Source organism: Hyaena hyaena, unplaced genomic scaffold, assembly GCF_003009895.1.
Source record: "Hyaena hyaena isolate Hyena2069 unplaced genomic scaffold, ASM300989v1 scaffold_1054, whole genome shotgun sequence".
Lineage (NCBI taxonomy): Eukaryota > Metazoa > Chordata > Mammalia > Carnivora > Hyaenidae > Hyaena > Hyaena hyaena.
Genome location: NW_024081675.1, coordinates 604,188 through 620,402, shown reverse-complemented (window position 1 = coordinate 620,402; position 16,215 = coordinate 604,188).

Below are 16,215 nucleotides of genomic sequence, written 5' to 3'. Positions count from 1 at the left end.
ATAGTGTATTGTCAAATTAGTTTCTACATAACACTCAGTGCTCATCCCCAAAGTGCCCTCCTTCATGCCCATCCCCCCTCCCCCCCACATCCATCAGTCCTCAGTTTTTGTCAGCATTCAAGAGTCTCTCATGGTTTGCCTCTCTCCCTTTCCCCCACCATTTCCGCCCTTCTTCTCCCCCTTGGTCCTCCGTCAAGTTCCTCCTAATCCTCCTATACGTGCAAACATATGGTATTTGTCCTTCTCTGCCTGACTTATTTCGCTCAGCATAACACCCTCAAGGTCCATCCATGTTGCTACACATGGCCAGATTTCATTGTTTCTCATTGCCATGTAGTATTCCATGGTATAGATAAACCACATCTTCTTGATCCATTCATCTGTTGATGGACACTTAGGCTCTTTCCATGTTTTAGCTATTGTGGAGAGTGCTGCTATGAACATTGGGGTACATGTGCTCCTATGCCTCAGCATTTCTGTATCCCTTGGGTAAATTCCTAGCAGTGCTATTGCTGGGTCATAAGGGAGTTCTATTGTTAGTTTCCTGAGGAACCTCCACACTGTTTTCCAGAGGGGCTGTACCAGTTTACATTCCCACCAACAGTGCAGGAGGGTGCCCGTTTCTCCACATCCTCGCCAGCATCTAGAGTTCTCTGATTTGCTCATTTTAGCCACTCTGACTGGCGTGAGGTGGTATCTCAGTGTGGTTTTGGTTTGTATTTCCCTGATGAGGAGGGATGCTGAGCATCATTTCATGTGTCTGTTGGCCATCTGGATGTCCTCTTTGGAGAAGTGTCTGTTCATGTCTTCTGCCCATTTCTTCACTGGGTTGTTTGTTTTTCGGGCGTAGAGTTTGGTGAGTTCCTTATAGATTCTGGATATTAACCCTCAGATAAATGTATTTTATATGGGAGAGGATTATAAGTAATTATATACCCAGAGGATGGATTGTAATAGATTTAGTCAGGCTATACGTTGTTTTTAGTTTCTCCCATCAAGAGATAGTCTCTTTTACCACTCTTGAATCACAGGTGGCTTTGTGATTTGCTGCTTCCAATAAAATGTAGCTGAAGCGATGTGTAATCTCCAGAGCCTAGGCCTCAAGATATCTTTCAGTGTCCTTTCTATCACCTTGGAATGCTGCTCTGAGGCCATAATATCACTAGGTCAATCTATCCTGCAGAAAGATGGAAGAACGTCTTAAAGGGGAAAAAAAGATTTACCATTTGGTAGCAGTACAAGCTGCCAGACATAAGTGAGGCCATTTGGGACCTTCCTGTTGAGCTCACCTTCCAGCTGAGTGCAGATACACAAATGAGAATAGGCAAATTCAGCAAAGGAACCTCCTAGACATGGCTCAGAAACATGAAAAAGAATATGTTACTGTTGTTATCCACTAAGGCTTGATGGGAGTTTCTTACAAAAAGGCATTTAACTAGAAAGAAGGCACAATATTCTATAAAAGAGAAGAAAAGATATTTTATGTAAGGAAGCACCGCACACAGTTTAGGAGAAACTAAGAAAATGTTCAGGGAGAATGTACTGTTTGAGGTTTATATTCGAAGATGTGTCTGAAAAATAAATTGGGGACATGGTGTAGAAGAATTTGAAAGTCACGGTGTACTATTTATACTCTGAAAGCAATGGGAATATGGCATTGTTTGTTTAGGGGAGTAGCTTAAATCCACTGCATAGCCAGTAACTAAGAGGAACTAGAACATTGAAGGTACCTTGTGAATGATTATTCGGTGAATGATCAGAATCTTCTTCTAATCTATTAGATGTTATGACACATTGACGTTCTTAATACCAGTTTAGTCTATGGTGAAAATGTATCAGGATGTATTAGGAAAAAAGCATTTTAATTTTCCTCAAAGGGCCTGAGAACAGAAGTGAATAAAATATTTTTGTGTTGAATATAGTGTTGAATATATTGGCATGCTGCAAACCTATACAGACATATTTTAAACAGATAAAGGAAAAAGGCTGGAGTAAGAGTAAACAAAAGGACCTTTCTGGCAAAATGTGCCATTATTTTATGCATGGTCACAAGGTACTTTATGACACATAGTGTACATGTGGAAAACATTTGCCCTCTTGGTCATTTGGATTAATTCGTACCATAAATGCATCTTTTCCCATCCTGTTCCCAGATTCATGGGCTTGATATATGACACTATTTAGATCTTTATTTTTCTTCTTAACTTGCCCTGAGGGAGTCTTCCAGTGTGACCATACTGATTGATGACCACCCTCCCAGTGACTAACTCAACAGAGTGTATTTGTGGACAGCTTTATGGCTCATGGAACTCTGGGAACATTTCCAGTCACTTTCTTTTTGTTTCCCTTTGATTCTTACTCTCTTTCAAAGAAGCTTGCACTTACTTTCTTTCTTTATTTAGCTTTATCTCAGAGAGAACCACTCTTGAGTCCTTATTTTAGATATTGCATCCTAGTCTTGACTTTTGCCCTGCACCAGTCAGGAGGCACGTGGCATGAGATGATTTGTACTGTTATCTATCACTGGCTTCGTCTCCTGCCCCTGGCTATCATTGTCATAACTTCTTCAGCAGAGTTGTGTATAACAGAGGCTCAGTAATATTTCTGGTTTCTTTGATGATAAGCTTTTACAATACATCATATTTTCTCTTTGTTATAATTGGCTGTACTTGAGTCATGTAGTGTCAAAGTGCTGAGATTGCTGAGTTGTCAGTGATGATTTTTACCAATTAGATTATTTATTTCCTTGTGCTTGATGCTGTTTCCTAAGCTGCTAACTAAAACTTTCCTTCTCATTGTCATGTTCCTCACTAATTAAAGACACAATAGGTGCTTTTCCACTCATTAGACACATCAGTTATGAGTAACCTAGAACAAGGAGGAAAAGCCTTTGGCTTAAACTGAGTCCCAGGAGCATAATAGTTAAAATACAAGTTTCTTTCACACTTGACTCTCTTCTGCCTTAACTCCCTTCCTTTTCCACTTTCCTTTTTGTCCCTGAAATAATGTTGTGTTAACTTCTCCTTGTCTAAGTTATATGGGTCCACCAAAAAACATTTTGGGAAATAATAAAAAGTATGGAGAATAACGTCCTCAGTAATTGTTTTCCTTGAAAGACCATCAAATTCTATTTTTTTGGAAAAGACCCTCTGTGTCTGGAGCCAAATACTAAGACATAATCTCCCTTAGACAGTCAGTGTTGTCCAGCAGTTTTTTCTGGCCTATAAAGATGATGAAGATGATGGTGGTGGTGGTGGTACCACCACTTACTGTACTCTTATCATGCATAACCTCATTTAATCCTATTTCCATCTATGTTGAGAAGTTGAATCATCACCACTTCTTTCTAAGGCCTCCTTTGCCATGCAGAAAAGCCAAAGCCTTCATTTTTTTAGAATTCCTCTCCCTGTATGTTCCTGGTTGGCCTATGCAATAAGAAACATTTTTGTTTGACTAGGCAGGCAGAAGGAAGGAGAGACCATTATTCTCGGAAAAGTTTCAGCCAGATGCCATGCAGATGAGACATTGATTGATACAGGCTTCCTGGCCAGTTCCTGAGAACCACCCTTTTACTGCTGTAGACAGACAAAGTCAATGGGAGCCTCCATATATCTGCAGGAGTTGGAGCAGCTAGCCCCTGTCAGTGCTCCACCCTGAGATCATCAGGGTGGCTTCCCTGGCCTTCACTCCCCAACTCTTTCAATTTGGGGGTAGTCCTCTCATTCTTCGTATCAAATCCTTCATGCTTAGAACACCTGAAGTGATTTCTGTTGTTCCAGGAAACTCTGACCAGTAAAAACAAATTCTTTAAGTTTGGTTGATATTCATATACTTCAGTTAGGAAAACAGGTCTTTGTGAGTCTTATAACTTGAACTAGTAAATGAAAGAAGAAAATGAGTCCAAAAGTCTGTCTTTTGGTTTATACAAATCACTTGTTCTTTTGCTTATAGGGACTTCCTGTGCTGACTTCCAGCAGTGCTGCCTCCTCTATCCCTTCATGCCGTGTGTCTGCAGCCTGTCCAAATTCCCACGTCAGCCATCACTGCTCTGTATATGAGCCCCATTTTACTCTATTTTGGGTGTTTTTTTCTTTTCTTTTGTAAAGGGTCAAAATCTAAGGTAATTTTTTCTTATTTTACACTGTATCTTAGGACTTTTTTTTTTCATTCCGTCTATGCCTTTTTACTAGAGTTCATTGGCCTTTTGACCTGATCAAATAGTTACAAAGATTTTTCAGCTCTACATTGGAATAATGAGCTCAAAATCTAAAGATGTTGCTTTGGAATCTCATCTTGTAATCTTCCGTGTTACCAGTTATTCAGGGTAAAGAGTCTGTATATTTACAGTGAGTAGTTTAATTCCGGCATAAATCTGGCATCATTTGTTAATTTCAGAAGTCAAACATCCAAAGTTATCCAATTAAAGTTATCTTGTCAAAGATTTAAATTATATGACAGTTAACTGAAAATTAATTGCTAAATATATAAGTAACTTCATTTTTCTTAAAAGGTAAGTAATACCCCCTCCCCCCAAAAAAATGTGGGAATAGAATTTCAGTATGTCTTGCTTTATTTCATGAGGATTTCCAATTAAATGCATGTTTTTGCTATCAATTATCATGGGAAGATAAGTTAAATCCACTCAATTAAATAGTCACTTTTGAAGTTTCTGGGCCTGACTTTGACCCATCTTAATGTTAATTTAGCCTCCTTTCAAAGGGAAGTAAATGATTCACCTAAGGATTTCTGTTCATTAGTATTAATTAGTGAATTCATTTGACTATGTCAAGAAGATAAGAGGTAATTTGAAGTGGGAAAGCAATACCTTTTGATGGACTACAATAATCATTAATTTATCTCTATTCACTTTATATTGCCATGGAACAATACAACCAGTAGCTTTTGCCTACTGTCCTCTTTAAAATTCTGTTTTTATAACCTGCCACTACACCAAATTCTATATGGACTATAAAGAAATACTATGCTCAGTTTCATTGCACGGACTTACTGACTTTTATAGTCATCACATTTCAAATATTTTCTATCATCTCCCCCCATGTATTCCTTCATCCCAGACTCTTACAGAGTCTCTGTTTCCGATGTTAGGTATACCCTAGTCATCAGTCCGTCAAACAGTCAGTACATACATATATACTTATACAAATACATGATAACCACTAAACATGGTTCTTGACATGAGAAACTCAGAGTGAAGGCTGGAACAAACATGCAAAGTAATTATAATAAAACTAGAAATTTTTGAAAAAGAAATATGATTAAATTGGATTATCATGGAAGAAGAGTTAACAAAATTTGCTTTAATTGCCCAGAAAAGCCACACCAGTTGGCTGATTCATTAGCTGGGGCCTAAGTCAAATGAGCACTTCTTCAGGTAAAAAAGTGGAGCATGGGTTGAGAATGGAGTAAAGAATCCCAAAGGCAGGAACAATATAGATACTCCAGTTAAAGAATAGTAAAAAGAGTAAAATAGTCATTACTTTCATATTTAATGTTTATAGTCAGATTTAATTTAAAACTTCCCATTTTATATCTTCTCTCTGATTTTAGCCTTACACTACTCATCATGTACTGGAAGACACATAAATATAGCTTCAACATCTTCTTGATTGTTAAATAATTCCAAGTTCTTTAGTTTGAGCTAAGGTAAATAATGAATATATTAAGAACTTAGTATTTTTATAGTTACCATGGATTCTATTTGGGGATTATAGTCTCTCCAAAGAGACCTTATCAGTGATGCTTTCTAAGAGTTAGCAAAAGCATTAAAACAGACAAACAAAAAAGCCAAACCAGCTCAGGGTGATTCTAAGTTATTTCTCATACAAAAAACAACAATGTCCTTAAAGATAAGGCAAGAAATTTATCTGATTGGTGTGGGAGACGTATTACTTCAGAAGGGAGTGTGCATTAGTAAAGTCTTCAGGTATCTTGCTCCACTTTGACCCCAGCCTTTTTAATATGTGACGTCTCTGTGGTATACTGGGCTGAAGTTGCTTATTTCTCAGACACATCCATGAGGACTTAGAATATGTAGGTTCAGGTACTGATTCTGACACTTGCTAGAAACATAGCTAATAAACTTGTTATAAGTGCTACAGTTACCTTTCTTATGGCATGGGATGATGCCGTTCTGTGAAAATGAAATAATACGTATAGGAAAGAGCTATGTAAACCACAAAGTACGTTATCAACTCCCTAGATACTGAGATATTCTGGACTCCAGAGTATGCACAACGTGGAAGGCACCATTTCAGAACAGATGAAGGAACCACATCATGCATGGAGTCACTTAGACAAGGGCAGGGCATGACCAAGACTTCTATCTCCTATCTATTCTGTCTCTTCAGGATTCTCTGTGCTATCCCATGTTGAGTTTTTCTGTGCCTCTGTGTTAGAGAAAGGGACTTAGAATATTGCTGTGTTGGCAGTTTTGCCACTAAAAATGACCACTTAGAAAAAGCATATTTGTGGCCCATCTGCTTTCATTGTGGGAGCTGTAAATGAAGGAGATACATTACTTCCATTAATCTGTGCTTCAGAGTGCATTTCTTTTAAAATTCTTAGAAGTATCTGTCATTTTATAGTTAATACTGTACTAATTCACACTAATGACTTGAGAATTCCCAAGAGATAACTAAATTGTGCAAAAGAGTAGCAATGAACATTAAAAGGCAGCATTATAAAATCAGTAATGTGGAATCCCAAGATGTACTTTATTTATTTTGACAAGGGCAGTTTACTTTTGGTAACTCATAATAAAGTACTGCTGTAGAATAGTAAATGCACTAAAGTTGTTTTACTAAAGTAATAAAGCCTAAATGGGGGGCCTCACTAAAGCCCACCACCATTAAATTGTTACAAAATACTGAGTTAAAGATGCCAGGATATTGTGTTTTTTATTTTCTGTGTAAAATTCTTTCTAAAATTGTTGAGTTTCCAGAAAACATGAGTTTGATGGCTCCTCTTCTTTCTGCACTTGTCCTTGGAATAAAAACATTTTTGTAATTACCTGAACAATTAAAAAAAATTTATTTTCAATTACTTAGAATACTTCATTAATAAGACTAAGATCATGACCAAGTTGACATAAAAGCTCAATGTTGACAGTATGTGCTTGATCCTCACAGATAGCACTTGTGCAAATAAAAAGTCAAGGCACAAGAAACAGTGGGGTCAATGGGTGGATTCAAGGAGGTACAGCTCTATGGTGTGTAAGTCTAGCCACTGAGCTCTTACTGGTTGATTTTGCCTATTGATGGAGTTTGTGTCCATTCACTCTGTTTTACTGTGGTCATTTTCGTCAAAATTAGATAGGATACATTTTGTCTCTTTGCTCTTTCTGGGCCCATGATACATACAGCTCTGTAATACATGCTGTTAACCATAAAAAACTTGATCAGTTTTATGAATCATGGCTAACAGGAAGGAGAACTGTATTTTTTACTCAGTTTGTAAATGTGTGTCTTCCTGTAAATTTTGGTATAAGATGAAGCTAGAGATTCATCTTCTCTAGAGAGAAGGGAAGAAACAGTCATGGTATGTGTGAAAAAGACATGGGATCGACATTGTTGCTTATATTTTTATTAAAGCACCATATGGGTGAGTTTGAAAGGCTTAGTAAAACACATTGCCACTTCTGGAAAAGGAACCCAAAGTACTACTGACTGGCTCTTGTATCCTTTATTCTGGATAATCAATAGCTCTTTCATTAATAGTGTGGAACCTGAAGCCATACATAACTGATTTCTGTACTTTTTTCATACACTTTAGTCTTGCTTAAAGCTATGGTAAGCTGAATTCTGTTCTATCATTTTTTGTTGCCTGAAAATCCATTTTGTATAAATAGGATTATTGTTAGTTATCCAAAACTTCGAATAAGGTATAATCCATACAAAACAAATAAAAATAGCAAGTCCATGGTATATTTCTCTTATTATTCAGTTTTCTTTGTTGGCATGGTATGTAATGCAATAGTATGAATAGTAATACATAGTTTGTATGTTGTACTTGTTTTAATATTCATCTTATTTAATCTCATTTTATTAAACGAATGTGTTTACCAACTGCTAGCTCTAGTTCACCAGGTCACAAACAAAGACGTTTCTAACATAAAAGTATAATAAAACATGAAATGCAGTGAAATTATATCATTATTATATATTTTCCTCCATTTCTTGCTCCTCCTTGGCCTCATTGTGTATTAAGAATTCAAAAGTGAAGGTAAATTGGTGGTTTGTGAGTTTTCTAGAACCTAGAGAAAAAAACTGCAAACTCTTTTTTAGAGTATGAATTAATAAACTGTGGCCAAGGTTAGAAATGCTCAAATCCATGTGAAAACAAAGTTCCAAGGTTAGCTCAGAGTTTAAATATATAGGATGAATGACAGGGTCTGAAGCACTCTTGCAGGTAGTGGTTTTTAGGTATCTCACAGGCTCAAAGTGATCTGATACATTTCAGCGTGAGTCAGTATTTTGCCTCTGCAAACATCCTATTTCAAGTTTTCCACCCCTTACTATATTAGGGTATACAACCCAAGAGGTCTGTATTAAACTTTAGTGTCATCATTTACTATTTATGTGACTTTGGGTATCTTAATTAACCTTTTGAGTCTCAGTTTCTATATTACTTGGGTGGAGTTAATAATTATTCCTTTTCCTTAAAAATATGATGAGCATTATATGGTATAAGGCAGATGATATTTTCAACTTAGATATGGCCATATTTCAAGTGCTTTTAAAGTCCATATATTGAGGAAGAAATGTATTGTTCATTCATTCAGTCCTTTACCCAAATAATCAACCACCTTGCTAGGTCTGTGTCAGGTGGTATCGTAGGTATTAGAGAAATCTAGGCTGTCTCAGTGACTGCCTTAGTGAAACATGGGGTTACTAGACAAGATGTGTTCTCCCATCCAAGTACTAACCAGGCCCGACCCTGCTTTGCTTCCGAGATCAGACGAGATCGGGCGTGTTCAGGGTGGTATGGCCGTAGACTAGACAAGATGTGTAAATAACTTATTTTATTTTATTTTACTTATTTTTTTAAAAACTTTTTAATGTTTTATTTATTTCTAGGAGAGAGAGAGAGAGACAGCGTGAGCAGGGGAGGGTCAGAGAGAGAGGGAGTGACAGACTCCGAAACAGATTCCAGGTTCTGAGCTGGCAGTCAGCATAGAGCCCGACGCGGAGCTCAAACCCACCAACCACGAGATCATGACCTAAGCGAAAGTCGGACGCTTAACCGACTAAGCCACCCAGGTGCCCTGTAAATAACCTATTTTAATAGTCATAAATATGCTGTATGAAATACATAGGGATGCCACTGTGACCACAGAAAGAAGAAAATATCAGCTGAGGTATGAAAAGGCAACACAGAAAACTTAACTGGAAGGATGGTTCTTAACTTGAGTCTGAATGCTAAGAGGAATAAATCAGGTGGACAAAAAGTTAGGGTATCCCAGACAGTCCTTACAAAAAAAAAAAAAAGTCAAATTCTACTAATCCTAAACCTGCATGGAGATTGGAGAATGGTGAGCAATTTCTGTATTTGGAATTTGGGCAGAAGAAATCTGTTGGACAGGTGTAGCTTTAAAAATGTATAATTTACAATACTTCTGTTTTTAGCAAGACTTAAGTAAACAGCAAAGAAATCAACTTCTCTCAAACTTTTAACCTGGTCTAATTTTTACCTCATATGAAGCTGTTTATTTATTCTGCTTATGAGTAATTGCAGTAAGATAGACACAAACTGCTACAATAATTTTCTCTTGTTTTATGTAAATAAAAATTATACTTGTCACTGTGGGTGGGGACTACGTTCCAAAAAATGTTTAGTTAATACACTTTCTCTTTGGCCATGTCTGTAAAAGACATGTTGGCAGAAGGCATGGTTTCTGTCTTTGATCATATACATTACTAAAGAAGCTATTTGTTTTCATTAACTTAGAGTTTCCACAAAGGAATTTATATTTAAAAAAATGTTATCCTATATTCCACACTGAGGTGATAGGTTCAGTAATAATGATTGCTGCATAAAGTGGTAAGTCTTTTCCTGTGTTTGTTTCTTGCAAATGCCAGGTTAGGCCTTTTAGCTAAAATTTTACTAAGGCTGTAATTCAATAAGCAACAAACAAGACTATGTTAATTGTATCATTGCTGTAGTTATATGTGAGAGAGGGGATATATTTTCTCTCACTACTGTACTTTTACATAAGAAAAGATGAAAACCCTTTTTCTTAAAAATATCAACTAAACATTTTCTTTAAAATGTAAAAAAAGTAAGATAAATAAAAAGCATACAACCCATATTCCAGTTCTGCATTGAAAACTTTGAATTGAATCCTACAGTGTGCAATTTTGAGGACTACTATTTAAAATTACAGATGTGTTGTAATGGTGATGCTGAAGAAGTCCAGTACAAATTATTCAACTTTTAAATTTTTAATTATTATTTGAAATAAACTTTAGCTTGTATACATCAAGATACATTATATAGAGAAATCATGTGGATTCCATTAAGAAAGACATATCTACGAATGTCTTGGTTACTTAGTTAAGCATCTGACTCTTAGTGTCTGCTCAGGTCATCATCTCATCGTTTGTGACTTTGAGCTCCACATCAGGCTCTGTGCTGACAGTTTGGAGCCTGCCTACTTGGGATTCTCTCCCTTTTGTTCCCTCTCTCTCTTAAAATAAATAAATAAACTTAAAAAAAATATGGGGCACCTGGGTGGCTCAGTTGGTTAAGCGTCCAACTCTTGATTTTGGCTCAGGTCATGATCTCAGTTTGTGAGTTTGAGTCCGGCAATGGGCTCTGCACTGACAGTGTGGAGCCTGCTTGGGATTCTCTCTTTTACCCTCTCTGTCTGCACCTCCCCTGCTCATGCTGTCTCTCTTCCTCTCAAAATAAATAAATAAACTTAAAAAAAAAAAGGAAGACATATCTAAACTAAGCTCATATTAAGTTCCCAGGACCGACATTAGCATCCTGAGGGTGTGTTAGAAATGCAGAACAATGGGCACACCTCCAAACTACTTAATCAATATCCACTTCTTCACAAGATCTCCAGGTGATTCATTGTACATTAAAGTTTAAGAAGCACTGTTGAATCTGCACCATTATTAATAAAAGAACAATGTAGAACATATAGTTAAAATTCTAATGAAATGCACATGTCTTTTACCTGTCTATTGCTGAGACACCAAAGTTTCAAATGACTTCTAGGATAACCTTTGGTACATGAAACAATAAAATCTCTGATGGCAGAATAATATTTTGAATTACTAAACTATTTCTATTTTTTCACTGTTTTACTTCTGTATTTTCTCCTTTTCCATCCCTCCCCTTCAAACTGCAAGTAGACACTATGTTCAGTTGCCTTGCAGTAGCAATATGGTGTGGTACAAAGCAGAAGTTGTATGAATGATCATGATTTTCCAAAGGCAAAGCCCTTAGACCAGACATTTCAAAACTACACTCTTCAGATTAAAAGCATACCAGAGATGTGTTTTGTTAGTAAAGCACTTGTTTATTTTAGTTTTTAATGCAGAAGCATGTGTTCAAAAGGATTCCTTTCTTTCTGCCTCCATTGCCAAGAAAAGTCTTGGGAGCTCCTTTAAAAGCCATAGCTAAACTTCCCTATTAAACTAGTGGATATAACCAAAATGAATATTAAGTTATTAAAAAAATCAATACCGAATGCTTATATAGCACCTACTATGTGCAAGGGATTATTCTAAGTAGACCTCTTTGAGGGAATTAGCCACATAAATGTCTGGGGAAAGGTATTCTAGGTGTAGGAAGCAGCTACTATGCAGTCTCCAACACGGCAGCATGCCTATCCAGTGCTAGGCAAGTAGGCTTGTATGGCTACACCAGAGTAATCCAAGAATGCAAAGGAAGAATAGATCAGAGAAGTCACAAGGACCTTCCTTGGTTTAGGGCCTGGAAGTCCATTGTAAGGCCATTGAAGAACCATGTCGTACACACTGAGTAAGCCAGGACATAGTTCAGAGCTAATTCTTTTCTTCAGCCTTCATAGTGTTTGTTCCTTACATCACATAATTCTTAGCTCTAATTTCTTCTCTTCAGAAAGACCTCCTTTAATGACCAAATCCAACTTTCTTTGCATCATATTCTCTAACTACTTACCTTGGTTTGAGTTTCTACGTTTATTACTAGCTAAAATTATTTTATGTATTTACTTTTCATCTGCCTCTTTTGTGTATAGATTTCATTTGTTAGAATGAAAAAGCTAATAGGACGTGACTTCTATCGTGCCTATTACTGTATCTCCCAGGTCGAGGACAGTGTCTGGCTTATGATAAGCTAAGTAGATTATTGTGTTTAAATGGCAAATAATGAATATATATCTGTATTTTATAAAACAACAACAACAGCAACATTGAACTGCTGAGAATCAGTCTTGGAAAGGTAAGAACATTGGGCTCATTCAAGTTTGGAGTTTGTGTATGGAAGGAGTATTGGAGAGTGGAAGATGTTTTAAAGAGAATGATACAATGATTAACTTTGTGTGTTAGATTAGTCAGGTTCTCCAGGGAAATAGGACAAAAGGAAATTGTACACACACACACACACACACACACACACACACACACACGCATGCGCACACACACATTATCTCCCCCTACAGAGACAGAGAGAGAGAGAGAGATGTATGAATGCAGGTTTGTCTCACATGATTATAGAGGCTGAATGTGAGCTGAAGAACAAGAAAAATGAATACTGCAGTTCTAGTCTGAGTCAAAAGGCTGGAGATCCAGGATCACCTGTCAGGAAAAAAAAAACAAAACAGTGTTCCAGCTCAGCGGTCAGGCTAAGAGACTAAATTCTCCCTTTTGCCACTTTTTTGTTTTTCAATATTCAGACCATAATGGATTAAATGATGCCCATCCATTTTGGAGGGGGCCATATACTTTCATAGTCTATTGATGTCAATATAAATGTCATCTGGAAACACCCTCACAGACATAACCAGAAATAATGGTAAGCCAGATATAGGAACACCTCCTGTCCCTGTCACCGGCACGTCATATTCGCTATCAGAGAATGGAATTTAAACTAGCCATGAAAACAAGTGAGGGTAAGCACACGGTGACATAGTGAAAACTGAAGAAAGTCCATAGATTTGGAGTTTTGAGGTCACAGTATTTACTGAAGAAATACCACTAGAGGAGGAGGGCAGGATGCCTGGTGGTGCTGCTTTGAGAATGGGAAATTAAGAAATCAGAGGCAGCTCAGTGATCGGTAAATGTAGTATGTGGACTTGCGTAGCTGAGAATGTAAAAGTTTGGAGACGACAGGTTCCAAGGTCCAAAAGCTTAAGGTGTTATTTGAGTCATTCTGATGCTGAGGCTCCCAAAGAATAATGACAGAGACTAGGACAGTGAGTCATGCCTAAGTTCTGTATGAAGGGGGAGTGGGGTGGCACTGTGATCACATCTAAGCTGAAATTTAGGTATGATATGTCTTCATTCCACTTTTGAAATTCCTTTAAGTCCTCCTCTGTCTAAAACTGGTCTTTTGAATTAATTAATTAACTTTGTGTTGTGAAGATCTTGATACAGTCTTTACTTGTTCAGCATTATCTCCTGCAGTTTCACCCAAGTCACCTTACACAGAGGTGATAGTGATCTCCTATTACATACAATTGCACAGAGTATTTTCTCTGCATTGAGTGCACTTAATTGTTTATTATTTTTTTGCCCAGTAAACCCCAATTATTAAGAGATTGGTGGTTTCTTCTTCTGTGAAGTCTTCCTTGTTGTCTGTAGACGTAATTTCTCCATTCTCTGGTCTACTTTTGTACTTCATTTATTTTTCACTTACTTTATTTATCATGCATATTGTCATAGTTTGTTTTTCTCCCAGGTAAGACAGAAATGTTGAGGATGTTTCATTCTAGTGTTGGTACATCACATGTCCTCAATAAAGATTTCTTTGTGGAATTAATCAGCTAACAATGATTAAATTAACAAGCTTGATAGCCAATTTATGAATGATTGCTAAAGAAGAATTTTTTATTACAGGTAGCCTAGAGACAGTAGAAATCCAGCTGTAAGCTTGCTATTGAAAAAAGTTTTGTAGCTTATTGCTGTCTAGAACGATAAATGTTTTGACCTTTTCTTGGAATATGTTGTAATGATACATAAATATAGGCCATGACCACAAAATTTACCTTCCTGTCTTTGCTCACTTCTTCCAACCAGAGTTATCCCTCAAACTCTGATATTTCTTGGAACATAATGGTTTCAGAGAATGGAAGTAAAAAATTAGATCAAGGATAAGCGGTAATATTAAACTATTTGGAGCTGTTTACCAGGTTAGCAAAAATTGCTTGATAAACTATGCATGCCAAGAAAAAGCATTATCATGAAGGTACTCCTTTACACAATGCATTAAAATACAGGTTATAGGGTAAGAATTAATATGATTATTAAAAGCATTACTATGTTTTACAAAGGAGCTGCTTAAAAGTGATTAGTTGATATTTCATTAGTATCTCTTTTTTTTTTTTTTTAAATTTTTTTTTAATGTTTTATTTATTTCTAGGAGAGAGAGAGACAGCGTGAGCAGGGGAGGGTCAGAGAGAGAGGGAGACACAGACTCTGAAACAGGCTCCAGGCTCCGAGCTGGCAGTCAGCACAGAGCCCGACGCGGGGCTCGAACCCACGAACCGCGAGATCATGACCTAAGCGAAAGTCGGATGCTTAACCGACTAAGCCACCCAGGCGCCCCTAGTATCTCTTTTTTTGATGTTGGATTAATAAAGACAGGGAAAATATATTTCTAGAATATCTGTGGAATTATGACCACGGGTTTCTTAAATATATCAGAAAGACTGACTGCTGGCAAATGTGCATAAAAGCAAAGAAAACCTTTCTGTGACAAGAAATAGTCCATAGATTTTAAACTATGTCGAGGTACTCAGGCAAGTAAGGCATGTTTTGAGTAGGATAACTGGTAGCATTGTCAATAAAATCACCTTGCTCAGCATACTTAAGCCATATTTTTGGTGGAGAAAATCCCATAGTTTTGTGAAAATATGAGAAAGTAATGACATTTTCTCTTTCTTTTATGTCTCTTTGTTTTACTCAGCTAGTTTTCAAGCTGTCAGTCATCTAAAAAAATCAAGGGTATTTTTCTATGTCTAGCTAACTGAAAACAAAACAATTTTGCTTTTTTTAGTTATAAATATTAGATTTGACTTTCTTCTTTATTTAATCTTTTATTATTATTATTCTAGAGACAGAGTGCAAGTAGGGGAGGGGAGCAGAGGCAGAGAGAGAGAGAGAGAGAGAGCGAGAGCGAGAGAGAGAGAGAAGCTCAAGCATGTTAGTCTGGAGCACGACATAGGCTCCATCCCATAACCCTAGGATCATGACCTGAACTGAAATCAAGAGGGAGGCGCTCAACAGACTGAGCCACCCAGGTGCCCCCAGATTTCCCCTTTCTTCTTAAAGAGAAGTGTTGCTCAGCTTTCTTGGAAAACACTGGTTTTGAATTGGGGCTACTGAAAGGTGAGACTTGGTGCAAAAAAATAGTATACAACTTTCTTCAGGTTTATCTCTTTGTAATTCAGTGACTGGAAAAACACAGGCATTTGTATTGGTTAAAAATAATTTTATTAAAAAAATTTTAATTACAGGAATGATTAACAACAATGAAAAAGATTCACTCACCATATAGTTCATTTCTGATTCATTAAGATTAAACATTTGGGTGCTCAATTCACTTTGTAAGAGTGAATAAAAATTTTAAAAAGTACAATTTAAAATTTTTTTAATGTTTACTTTTGAGAGACAAAGAGACAGAATGAGTAGGGGAGGGGCAGAGAGAGAGGGAGACACAGAATCTGAAGTAGGCTTCAAGCTCTGAGCTGTCAGCATAGAGCCTGACATGGGCTTGAACCATGAGATCATGACTTGAGCCAAAATGAAAAGTAGGACGCTTAACCAACTGAGCCACTCAGGTGCCCCAAAAAAGTACAATGTAAGAAGAAAAAGAAAATGGAACTTTAAGACCATCGAATTTAATGTCCTGAATAGATGATAGAAACATTAATTTTTTGTTTCTTATAGTCCAGCTATATCATTTTACCTTAAATGTTACCTTTTTATACTACCTTATCATTTTCTTCTATCTTATAAAATTATTAATAAGTAATAAAAATAA